This window comes from Nothobranchius furzeri, chromosome 6, assembly GCF_043380555.1.
Source record: "Nothobranchius furzeri strain GRZ-AD chromosome 6, NfurGRZ-RIMD1, whole genome shotgun sequence".
Taxonomy (NCBI): Eukaryota; Metazoa; Chordata; class Actinopteri; order Cyprinodontiformes; family Nothobranchiidae; genus Nothobranchius; species Nothobranchius furzeri.
In genome coordinates this window covers 45817558-45830434 of record NC_091746.1, presented here as the reverse complement: position 1 = coordinate 45830434, position 12877 = coordinate 45817558, and the positions used below count along the sequence as shown (strand labels likewise).

General features: G+C 45.2%; 1 long non-coding RNA gene across 1 annotated transcript; it reads left to right on the top strand.

The window, feature by feature from the left end:
• The first annotated feature begins 35 nt into the window (after positions 1 to 35).
• LOC129164386 (uncharacterized) lies at positions 36 to 12214 on the top strand. Its single transcript, XR_011520849.1, has 2 exons — positions 36 to 309; positions 11725 to 12214. It is a non-coding gene; the product is annotated as an uncharacterized lncRNA (long non-coding RNA).
• The last annotated feature ends 663 nt before the right edge of the window (positions 12215 to 12877 follow it).

Sequence of the window (12877 nt, the reverse complement as noted above, 5' to 3'; positions counted from 1 at the left end):
CCAACAGAGCTGCATTGACTGAGCCACAAAGCAAGCGTATTCAAATGACTTTCAGGGAGCCGGGAAAACTGGCCAATCACGAGATGAAGGTGGTAGTCTCTCGGGAAGGCACTAACCAATCACCGAAGAGGTATGAAAAAATCGAATCTTTCAGAGATTGTGATTGGCTGACTCGCCCCTCGGTCCAGTTCTCTCTTTTCAGAGCTGCCAGAGGAGCCGGTGTTTTTGTTGGAAAGCTGAGTTATGGAAGGTGTAAGGTTTCCCTCCAGGAATGTGTGGAGCTGTGTGCTGGTCCCAGCAACTTAAAAGGCAAGAAGTTGTAAGGATAGCACCTTTTAGTTGTGCAGTTATCAAACCTATCAATTACAAAGCATTTTATTTTGAAAGTCATGAAGAAATTTTGACTTAGGATTCATTCATTCACTTTGATCTATAATACACTTGGCCTTACTTTATGGTGTTTATGTAGGTGAGATAATAATGAAAACTTTAATCTAGAAAAAATATTTACTTAAACCATCATCTCTCTCTTATTATGCTTCTTTGATTGCAAGGAACCTTGTCTGCCATCAAATTAAAGCTAGCATTGAGGACTGACTCATTTGCAGCTCTGTACTTATTTCCAGGGCTCCACCAAACTTTACATAAGATCATTATTCATCCTAAACCATGCATCCTCTTAAGGTCATACTCCGCAAAAAAGAAATCAGCATAAACTTCACTGATGCTTTCTTAGATGGAGCTGAAGTATTAAAACAAACCAAATCCACCCAGAAAAGATGAAGACTCAAATTTAACCCAAAGTTGTACAACACAGCTCTGTTTTTGTTAAAAGGTCAGTCCATCTGATTTAAAATAAGATTTAAGTTACATTGTTTTATCCATCCATAGAGAGAAGTCCCTTTTTCACAGCACACCCTCCAGCTCATAGGCATCCAGCCACTCGGCATTCTCTAGGACCTCATCCCTCCAGCAAGTTCTGGGTCTTTCTATGTGTTTCTTACCAGTAATTGGAAAAGGGAGATAATTAGAGGGCATCTTCAGGTGTGCAAGCTGCCAGTGATGGACTGAAACAAAATAATTGTACTTATGATATAGTGTACTTAAAGTGACAGTGTGTATTTCTAACCTTTCATTCATGGGCGGTGCCAGGCGGTAGATAGGGGTTGCTAAAGCAACGCAAAGATTGGACCAAGCAATGGCTTAGCAACCCCAACTATTGAACGCACCCCCACCACCACCACTCCGACATGCGCTGGCCTGGAGAGCAGCATGACCAGGCTCTGTCTCGCATTTAAGACAGTCTCCCGTTTCATGTTGAAATCTTACATAAATTGCGTGGAGAAAGCCAGAGCTGGCATCAAACCAGGAGGTTTGTCCACTTTCATTCTCTGTCCGGGGGGTGGGGGCTCTTGTATTGATGACAATGTCTGGTTTTTCATCTAGGAGCAGGGATCAAATTATGGGGGAGCTGGATATCCTACACATCCAGGGAGAGCCGGGAAAATGTTTCCACCCATATTACATCATTTATATGGACTCAGCGTATACCGGGGGTTCTTTTGAGTGGAGAGCACAGAGAGCGGCAGAGCGCTGATTGTTGGTGCGCTCCAGGCGGCTGTGTTCTGCGCACGGTACATTCTCAAAGTGGCGCAACCAAAACACTATAATTAACACCTGATCGTTCATGTCCTCTGGTACTCTGTCTTTTAATCATTTCTGACGCACTCATCATCAGGTGCTGCAGTGATTTCACCTCACTGACGCAGCATCGAAACGTGCACTCTGTTTTGCGGTCAGGAGATCCCTTTGAGCTGCATAGTTCAAAAGTAACTCATGAGGTAAAAAAGTCAGAAGCCAGGCAGCAGTTTTTCTGGAGAGTTTAGAGATGCAGGAAGATGAGAGACAGACAGGACAGGAAAATAGTCAAATAAAAACAAGAAAACAAACAAAAGTGTTTGAAAAGTCTAATGTAGGTAGATTTATCTTCACTACACGTTTTTACCTGTATAAGACAAGTTATACCCATGTCATATGAAATGTGCTATACAGAAAGCTGCCTTGCCTTGAAGGACCACCAAAGTCTGAGGAGTCACACCGAGGTCACATGCTTTCTGTTCCACAGGTAGCAGCAACATTTACCGTAATGTTTGTTTAAACTAGCGACAGTCATGTGGTGTAAAACTACCCTAAAATATGTATGTACTGCTCCCTGGTGCCAGGAAACTACACACCGCCACTTTAAATACAATTTAAATTATCTGTTCTTTACATTTATGTATCTTGATCCCTACTTTTTACTTTTACTCCACTGCACTTTAAAGGAATTATCTGTACTTTTTAATCCACAATATTTTCTAAAACTCCTCCTTGAACCGTCACCTTATCGTGGTGGAGGAGTTTGAGTGCCCTAATGATCCTAGGAGCTATGTTGTCTGGGGCACTTAGTGCCCCTGGTAGGGTCTCCCATGACAAATTGGTCTTAGGTGAAGGGTGAGACAAAGAACGGTTCGAAGGATCTTTCATGGCGGTGAAAACGAAGAGTCGGAGTACCCGGCCCGGAGGGTTACCGGGGTCCCACCCTGGAGCCAGGCCTGGGGTTGGGGCCCGTGAGCGAGCGCCTGGTGGCCGGGCTTTCGCCCATGGGGCCCGGCCGGGCCCAGCCCGAACCGGATACATGGGCTCGTCCAACTGTGGACCCACCACCCGCAGGAGGAACATGAAGGGTCCGGTGCAGTGTGGATCGGGTGGCAGACCAAGGCGGGAGCCTTGGCGGTCCAATCCCCGGACAAGGAAACTAGTTTTTGGGACATGGAACGTCACCTCGCTGGCGGGGAAGGAGCCGGAGCTTGTGGCAGAGGTTGAGCGGTACCGGCTTGATATAGTCGGACTCACCTCGACACATTGCATTGGCTCTGGAACCCGAGACCTGGAGAGGGGTTGGACACTCTACTTTGCTGGAGTTGCTCCGGGTGAGAGGCGGAGGGCTGGGGTTGGCTTTTTGTTAGCCCCGAGACTCTCTGCCTGTGTGTTGGGGTTTACCCCGGGGGACAAGAGGGTAGCTTCCTTGCGCCTTCGGGTCGGGGAACGGGTCCTGACTGTTGTTTGTGCTTATGGGCCAAATATCAGTTCAGAGTACCCACCCTTTTTGGAGTCCCTGGGACGAGTGCTAGATAGTACTCCATCAGGGGACTCCATTGTCCTGCTGGGGGACTTCAATGCTCACGTGGGCAATGACAGCTTGACCTGGAGGGGTGTGATTGGGAGGAACGGCCCACCTGATCAGAACTCGAGCGGTGTTTTGTTATTGGACTTCTGTGCAAGCCGCAGTTTGGCCATAACGAACACCATGTTCGAACATAAGGATGCCCACCGGTACACTTGGTACCAGGGCAGCCTAGGTCACAGGTCGATGATAGATTTTGTAGTCGTATCATCTGACCTGCGACCGTATGTTTTGGACACCCGAGTGAAGAGAGGGGCGGAGCTGTCAACTGATCACCACCTGGTGGTGAGTTGGATCAGATGGCAAGGGAACATGCCGCGTAGACCTGGCAGACCCAAACGCATAGTGAGGGTCTGCTGGGAACGCCTGGCAGAAGAACCTGTCAAGACGGTCTTCAACTCCCACCTCCGGCAGAGCTTTGACCACGTCCCGAGAGCAGTGGGGGACATTGAGTCCGAGTGGGCCTTGTTCCACTCGGCGATTGTCGAGGCGGCTGTTGCTAGCTGTGGCCGTAAGGTGGCCGGTGCCAGTCGTGGTGGCAACCCCCGTACCCGCTGGTGGACACCAGAGGTTCGGGGAGCCGTCAGGCTGAAGAAGGAGGCCTACAGGGCGTGGCTGGTCTGTGGGTCTCCGGAGGCAGCAGACAGGTACCGGATAGCCAAGCGGGGTGCAGCAGTGGCAGTTGCCGAGGCAAAATCTCGGGCGTGGGAGGAGTTTGGTGAGGCCATGGAGAAAGACTATCGATCGGCTCCAAAGAGGTTCTGGCAAACTGTCCGGCGCCTCAGGAGAGGAAGGCAGCAACTCGCTCACACTGTTTACAGTGGGGATGGGGAGCTGCTGACGTCAACTGAGGCTATAGTCGGACGGTGGAAGGAATACTTTGAGGAGCTCCTCAATCCCTCCAATGCGCATTCCGAGGAGGAACCAGAGCTGGGAGGCCTGGGGATGGACTGTCCGATCTCGGGGGCAGAAGTTGCTGAGGTAGTCAAACAACTACACAGCGGCGGAGCCCCGGGGGCGGATGAGGTTCGTCCTGGGTATCTCAAGGCTATGGATGTTGTAGGGCTGTCATGGTTGACACGTCTCTACAACATTGCGTGGTCATCGGGGGCAGTTCCTAGGGAGTGGCAGACCGGGGTGGTGGTCCCCATCTTTAAGAAGGGTGACCTGAGGGTGTGTTCCAACTATAGGGGGATCACACTCCTCAGCCTCCCTGGAAAGGTCTACTCCAAGGTACTGGAGAGGAGGGTCCGATCGATAGTTGAATCTCAGATAGAGGAGGAGCAATGTGGTTTTCGTCCTGGCCGTGGAACTGTGGACCAGCTCTATACCCTTGCAAGGGTGATGGAGGGGGCATGGGAGTTTGCCCAACCAATCCACATGTGCTTTGTGGATTTGGAGAAGGCTTATGACCGTGTCCCCAGGGGCACCCTGTGGGGGACGCTCCAGGAGTATGGGGTGGGTGGCTTTCTGTTAAGGGCCATTCAGTCCCTTTACCAGAGGAGCGTGAGTTTGGTCCGCATAGCCGGTAGTAAGTCGGACCTGTTCCCAGTGAGGGTTGGACTCCGCCAGGGCTGCCCTTTGTCACCGGTTCTGTTCATCACTTTTATGGACAGAATTTCTAGACGCAGCCGTGGTGTGGAGTGTGTCGAGTTTGGTGGCAGGAGAATCTCGTCTCTGCTTTTTGCGGATGATGTGGTCCTCCTAGCTTCATCCAGCTCTGACCTTCAGCTCTTGCTGGGTAGGTTCGCGGCCGAATGTGAAGCGGCTGGGATGAGGATCAGCACCTCCAAATCTGAGACCATGGTTCTCGACCGGAAAAGGGTGGCTTGCCACCTCCGGGTCGGGGGAGAGGTCCTACCTCAAGTGGAGGAGTTTAAGTATCTCGGGGTCTTGTTCACGAGTGAGGGTAGGAGGGATCGGGAGATCGACAGGCGGATTGGTTCGGCATCTGCAGTGATGCGGACGCTGAGCCGATCTGTCGTGGGGAAGAGGGAGCTGAGCCAGAAAGCCAGGCTCTCGATTTACCGGTCGATCTACGTCCCAATCCTCACCTATGGTCATGAGCTTTGGGTAATGACCGAAAGAACGAGATCGCGGATACAAGCGGCCGAAATGAGTTTCCTCCGTAGGGTGGCCGGGCTCAGCCTTAGAGATAGGGTGAGGAGCTCGGACATTCGGGAGGGACTCGGAGTAGAACCGCTGCTCCTCCGGATCGAAAGGAGCCAGTTGAGGTGGTTTGGGCATCTGGTCAGGATGCCTCCTGGACGCCTCCCTGGGGAGGTGTTTCGGGCATGTCCTGCCGGCAGAAGGCCCCCGGGTCGACCCAGGACACGTTGGAGAAGTTACATCTCCAATCTGGTCCGGGAACGCCTTGGGGTCCTGCCGGAGGAGCTGGTGGACAAGGCCGGGGAGAGGACGGCCTGGAGCTCCCTAGTTGGGATGCTGCCCCCGCGACCCGGACCCGGATAAGCGGAGGAAGACGAGACGAGACGAGACGAATATTTTCTAAAATGTTTCAAAAGTACTTTAATTTGCGTCATGCCCCCTCTCTACCATGAACCAATGGAGACCGGCAGCACACTCCCTCGTCCACGCTGGACTGTAGTTCTGAAGTAAATGGTGAATGACCTTTTATATAGCGCCTTCTAGAGTCATAGAACCCCCCAGGGCGCTTCAAAACACAATCAGTCATTCACCCATGCACACACACATTCCAACACTGGTGGGGATGAGCTACGATGTAGCCACAGCTGCACTGGGACACATGATGGACGCGAGGTTGCGTTACACCGGCCCCTCCGACCAACACCAGCAGGCAACGTGGGTTAAGAGTCTTGCCCAAGGACACGACAGCAGCATTCGCTGCCAGGAGCCAGGATCAATCCGACAACCCTCTGATTGCTTGCTCTACTTCCTGAGCTACAGTAATTTGTGATGAAAGAAGTGATTGTGATCCAGAGTATTCAGACATTTAAATGATACATTGGTATAAATCTCTCTCATTAAGTTGAAAACAACAACTTGTCATAGTTGCATCATATATCACATAAATAATGCTACATGTGTCCTTTGAAGTCTTTTGAAGCTTGGAATGGAAATTAACAAAATGATAGTTTGTGAGCTTAAGAACTTATTTATTGTGTAGTAATGAAAGTAAGAGTGGGTTTAATGAGTCTGTTGGTGTGTTTGATGATAAATTACAACATAAAACCTTTTAAAGAGGATTTCACAGGCATTTTGAGTCTCTTTATGCTAAAAAAATGTTTGGGAGTGGTTAAAGTGAGCACAGTTAACTTTATTTGTTCACATATGCCGACTCTGCAGCTCTGCTAAGCCATTAAATTACACCTGACTTGTGTATATGTGTGTTTACTCTCATAATCCGCTTCTCCTAAGAGGTTTTAACGGATTTCACCATCCCACAAGTTTAGAGACGTTACTCAACTCATAACACAGCGTTATCCCTTAAATTGAAGCAAACCCAGAGCATTATTAAGATTATATTCTCACGTAAAAACAGGAACAGAGTTTTCTTTGTCCACTTTTCTGTTTTGTCCTTTTTTCATCTTAATTTCAGAATGTTTGTAAATATTTATACAAAGTTCTCTCCAACTGTCTAATTTCACTTGAAAAATGACAATTAAAGAGAGATGAACTCGCCCCCTCCATTACCACAGCACTGCTCCCATCCATCCCATCCACTCAAACACCCCCCTTCTCTCTTACTTGTATAAACATCAAATTACATAAACACTGCTTTAGACTTGCAGCATAGCTTGGTCCCGAGGTTGTGGGCAGCACTCGGTTTTCTGATCGCTGACGCCTCTTACATTCTGACACATCACCGTTCAGGCGAGAATAGCTGATTTCTGACTCGTTCGGGCTGCGGGGTCTTGTCATTTCAATGATCCAACTCCTACACTCCTACACCAAGCGCCCCGGCACACAGCTTCCGGTTGCACTCATCTATTCATGGATTGTAAATGCGCAGAGACAAAAGCACTCATGCACACAAACATGCAAAAGCATGCATCTCATCCCAGTGGTAATAAGAATGAGATTATCTCTCATTGAGTTGCAGAGTAAAACTTCATGGTCCGCTCACGTCTGTATCAGTTTTTCTTACGGTGGCCATCTGGAACTCAAGGAAATATGTGGAGAAGTGAAAAGCAATGATTAAAAACCAAACATTTTTTAGTTTTACTAATTCATTTGTGGGGTGTTTAGTGTTAGTCTTTATGTAAGTCATGGTAAAGCTTTCAAACAAGTTTTGTAATCATGGATTCTGTCATAAAGAGCCAAATCTAGCTGTGTTTTTCTCATTTTCATGGCGGCATTACTCCAAAGAAAGCTGAGAAACTGAGATTTTGTGTTATTTTAGGTTTAATTGTTCAGAGAAACTGTTATTATGGAGCTTTCTAACCAAGTGAGAGAAACCCCCAAAATGTTGTATGAGTTTATAACTGTGAAACACAGTGACTCAAAACTGAATTCATCTGGGATTAAAATCGAAACCTTGTCTAGAAATAAAGTTTCAAATAAATGAATCAGGGCGACTGCGCCGGGGTGGGATTTGAACTTTAACCTCCTGGGTGAAAATCACAGCTTCTTCAGCTCTTAGATTGTTGTTTTTGTTTAATTTCACATGACCTGCTGGCTTTGCACTTCCTATTCAGTTGGGATTATTTTCACCCTGCAGTATAAAAACAAAACTACCTTAGATGAAAAATTCTAGGTTTTGATCACTTTGAGTCCAGAACCTTTGTATTTTGGATTTCAGTGAAACGGTGACACAGACATAACAAGTGATGTCAGCCGCCAGCAGCAGCAGAAAATGTGCGTGCTGCAGCGAGTGTGGATGGGATTACACAGTGACAGCTGGGTGAGATCATTGCAGTTCGGGAATAGGGGGTTTAGGGGGCAATCGGGGAGGGGGCAGAGGTATAATGAGTCTTTGGGGACGCTTTTATTGTACATTTTTTCAGTGAACAATTGCACCTCATTTTGGGCGATGTAGCATGTAGAACGAGCAAATACAGAAGAAATCTTGCATTCAAATGAGTTCAGTGGTGCTTTACATTTATTTTAAAAAAGGACAAGTGGTCTGAAGAGAGGCTCTCTTGCCCTGTTGAAATGTGTGGGATAAATCGGGAGCAGGGATGAAGGGAGCCACAGAGGAAGACGGGTGACTCAGGACTTCCAGTAAGAGGTTTGACTCAGCTACTGGAAGCCCCCTGACCCCATCTGGAGGCGACATGGGGGCAATCTGTTTTTCACTTTGCAGAAAAGGTCACAAAAATAACAAGACTGCAGAGAGCAAGCATGCAAACATCATTCATTGCTCCCATTTTTCCTTGACCTTTCCATGTTTGGCTGTTTGTTCTATACAAATATTTTAGGAGATAATAATAGAAATGTATTTATTTTCATTTTTAGCCAGTTCAGCAGACATCAGATCAGATTTAACAATGTTTTGGCTCTTTAGTGAGTGAGTCACACTGATTCCAGAACCGACCAGATCAAACCCCAAACACATTCTAACGACACCACCTCCCACTCGTTCACATGTTCACCATTAAAAGCGTCGCTCTTTTCCTTGAAGGGACCTGTTTCACCACCAAACCTCATATTAGAGCGATAGAAAGGGGTCATTTCAGCAACAACGGCCTTTTAATGACAAGCAGTTTCATTATGAGTCATTTCAAGTGTCTAAAATGACTTTTGTCAGTTTGATATGTGTTGTGTGTCCATAATAACAGGGGAAATGCAATGCAGGTGGCTGGTTGTGCAATCGATGACTAAGGTTCAAACGTCAGTCGTCATCTGTGAGTGCTTTCTCCTGCTGTCAGGCACTGTTGCAAATGCATGAGTGGAAGGAGAATAATCGTTGTGCATCGGATGATAACAGTTGTCCCTTTACTGCACTCCTCATTTGTTTGGCATGGATCGAGTTCTCACTTCTGCAGGACAGCATCACTAGGAAGGAGAACTGTTGTTGTCACCTGGTTATATAACTCAAACTAAAAGAGAAACCAGAGTACAACTGGACTCTTGACAAGTTTTTACTTTTGCATTGCCAAAAGGATCCAGACACCCTGTTTCTAATTTTCTCCATTTATTCTCTCTCTCTCTCTCTCTCTCTCTCTCTCTCTCTCTCTCTCTCTCTCTCTCTCTCTCTCTCTCTCTCTCTCTCTCTCTCTCTCTTCTCTCTCTCTCTCTCTCTCACACACACACACATGTGATGGATGGCAGCAAGACAGATGACCTGTTTCCTGCATGCACCTTTTGCTTCCATGTCAAACACACAGATATCCTCTGAGGAAGGAGGCATACATTCAGTTTGACGTGAATGACCCATATTTTTTCACACACTCACAGACACCTCCTCACTTCCTCTCTGGAGAGGGAGAAGAGACATGTAGGTTACTCACCGTTCGACACTACTCTGCTGCTTTGAGAATGTCAATAAACTTGTTTTTTTATCCTTTGCAGTTAGAGCGTAAACTAAAGCTTTAAGAAGAGTGGTTGGGAAAAGTCAGAAGACATCTCAACGTCCTGCCAAAAACAGGCTTTGAACAAATGTAAATCATGTGAATCACTGACATTTGGATTTAGCTGCAGTGACTTGCACTTCTTTGGAAACTTGCACAGTTTTGTGTGGGTGAAAATAAGAACGACCATGGAGATGTGGCAGCATCGTGTACGTTTGCAGAGAAGACCCAAAACTAATCTATCATCTAAGTCTCTTTGCCTCCATTATCCTGCCTCTCAAGTCCTAATTTACACTCTAGTTAAAGCTGGCGGCCCATGGAAAGTAAATATTTACAAAGAGTCAGTGATACACACATGCACGTAACCCAGCGTAGGCAATCATTCTTCCTCTTTCTGCTCTATATTTGTATGAAATGCCCACTTTGCCTCTCAGCCCAACCAATAAAGCGTTAAGCCAACAGAGGTCTGAGGTGGGACGTGAGCTGCCCACGCTCTTACTAAAAACAAAAGTAGAGGCACATCTGGGAAGGAGCAGACTGCGAGTGTTGTGATTTACTTCTGTAATTTCACTGAAGCACCAGTGGTTTTACTGTAAACCACTCCTACACCATCTGCAGATGTGGCACTGGATCCAGTGGTGTGTGTGTGTGTGTGTGTGTGTGTGTGTGTGTGTGTGTGTGTGTGTGTGTGTGTGTGTGTGTGTGTGTGTGTGTGTGTGTGTGATTTAATGGGTTATTTCTGAAGAAGTTTGCTCTTGTTTTTCAACTCAAATTAACAATGATTGAGTAGCTAAAAGATGCATCGTTTCTAAACAGATTCTTACTCTGTATTAGTAGCTATTAGCAGCTCATAGGAAACACTGTAGTTAGTGCAAAAACATAAATGTATGTCTGCCAAACTGGTCAAATTCTTAGTGCCAAGCTACTGGACACACATTATATATATATATATATATATATATATATATATATATATATATATATATATATATATATATATGTATGTATGTATGTATATACCATACCATAGAGCGCATTTCAAAACAGCATGCAAGCTGACTAAAGTGCTGCACAGGCAACAATCAGAGATTTTTTGAAAACTGGTCAAAAAGTCAATAAATACACACAAAAACAACAAAAAACCTATTAAAAGATGGGGGGAAAACAAAATTAAAAGTAGTCATTGTCCAAAAGCCAAACAATAGAAGTGGGTCTTTAACTGTGATGTGAAGACAGAAGATCGCTGTCGTTTTGTGATGGGTGCCTTCCAGAGGACTTGGGCAACACAGACAAAGGCCCGGACCTCCTTGCTTTATAGTTCATGGTTGGAGTGCATAGTAGCAAACGGTCAGCTGATCTCAGTGAGCGCACCGGCACATGGGGCATGAGCAGGTCAGACAGGTGCAAGACCCTTCAGTGCTTACAAATTAAATGTGTATTTTCTTCCTCAGAAATCATTTGTTTGTGCACACAACACTGGTTTATTCAAGTTCTGTGCTTGAAAATAGAGATGATCAAGTACAAAAATGTGTGTAAAAATGGTGAAAAGCAACAAAACATCTTCCAAAATCCATTAAGAACCATTTCTGGAGACCATTAATAAGCAACAAGACAAACCTACAAGAAAGCATTGCAGAATTAATGGTTCCATAGAGAAAAAAAAGAACAAATTTCTTCCTAAATTAACTTTATTTAGCAGCAACAATCAAACAGCCCTTATCTTCTACTTCAAGAACATCAGTTGTTCTTGTTTGTTGTGCATTTCATTTCTTTTCCATTGAATCCAGTTCTAATGTTTGCTTGTAAAATTCACTGACAGACACATAGTTGTATGTTGCATCTCATCTGGCTCATCCCTTCTAGTTGTGCTGCTGAATGTTTAGACATACTTTGCTCACACTGCTCTCTTTACTCTCTACAGTTGTTTATTTTCTCTGTGGAGTTTCTCAGGCATTGAGCTGAAGATTTCTTATCACTTATTTATTTTTTTGTTTGTTTAACCAGGCAAGACAGATTGAGTACACTATTGATCATACTGATCAAAACACCGGGCCTTTGGAAGAGTGAAGGATGAGGCCAGTCAACAAACAAGACAACAAAAGCAACATCCTGTGCGATCATGTAAACAAGGACAATTACAACAGGACAACTAAGATTGAAACAGTAACACAAACAATCACAAAACATCAAGCAGCTAAAATGACAAAGAAAAACTTCCAGTCTCCAAAATAAAAGCAGAGTAAGTTTTAGGGACTGACAGTGAAATCTGAGTTTTGATCAAACCTTTGACTGAAGTGTATTCATTTGATTTAAAGATGCTAAATTTAAACATATTTACAACGTAGCCTAGAAATGTTTCATCAGCGCTGTAGACAATCACAACAAATGGTGGCTTTGGCTTTGACTCTGGACCTGTTCTGACTTAGATGTGCTTTCAGATTAATGTTGTATCATTAAATTGAATTAAACTGAATAAACTGCTCAATAAAAACAAGTAAAGTCTGGTTTGTCCTATTTTATTAAATAAACATGTCAGTTTATGTAATTAGAGTATGAAAACCTGACATAATCAAGATGGAACTGAACTGTAATTCAAAGTTTTTTTAGATTTAAAAAGAAGCGTCATTATTTTGTGACAATTTTACTTGAAAAATGTGATTTTTCATAGCAAACATCCTGTATACCGTGGTATTTATTCTGATTCTGCGGTCCTCTGTTACAGTTTTCATCTTTTCTCGTTAAAATGCTTTTGACAAATTGAACCAGTTTCAAGGTTTGACATCACGTTTCAAATAAAAACAAAACAATGGAAGAAAACAAACGTTTTATTTTTCATTAACCAGAATCTTTGTTTTTAGGTTTTAAAGGAACCGTTCACATTCCTCTCATTCTTCTCCATAACAACATGGATATAGCATTTGTATCTATCATTGTGACGAAACACAAACTGTCAGCATGAAGAATGCAAAGGAATCCAGCGACATCCTGCACCGCCGTGGAGAGTTGGTGAAAAACAAACACGTTTTCACAAAGGAGCTGTGTTGTTCCTACACATGATGACTTCAGCATCCGTTTGAGGGCAGCTGTGAGCCTGAAGGTACAGGTGCACAATCAAACCCCAGAGAGGGAAACAGGAGGAGGGAGGGGCTAGACTGGG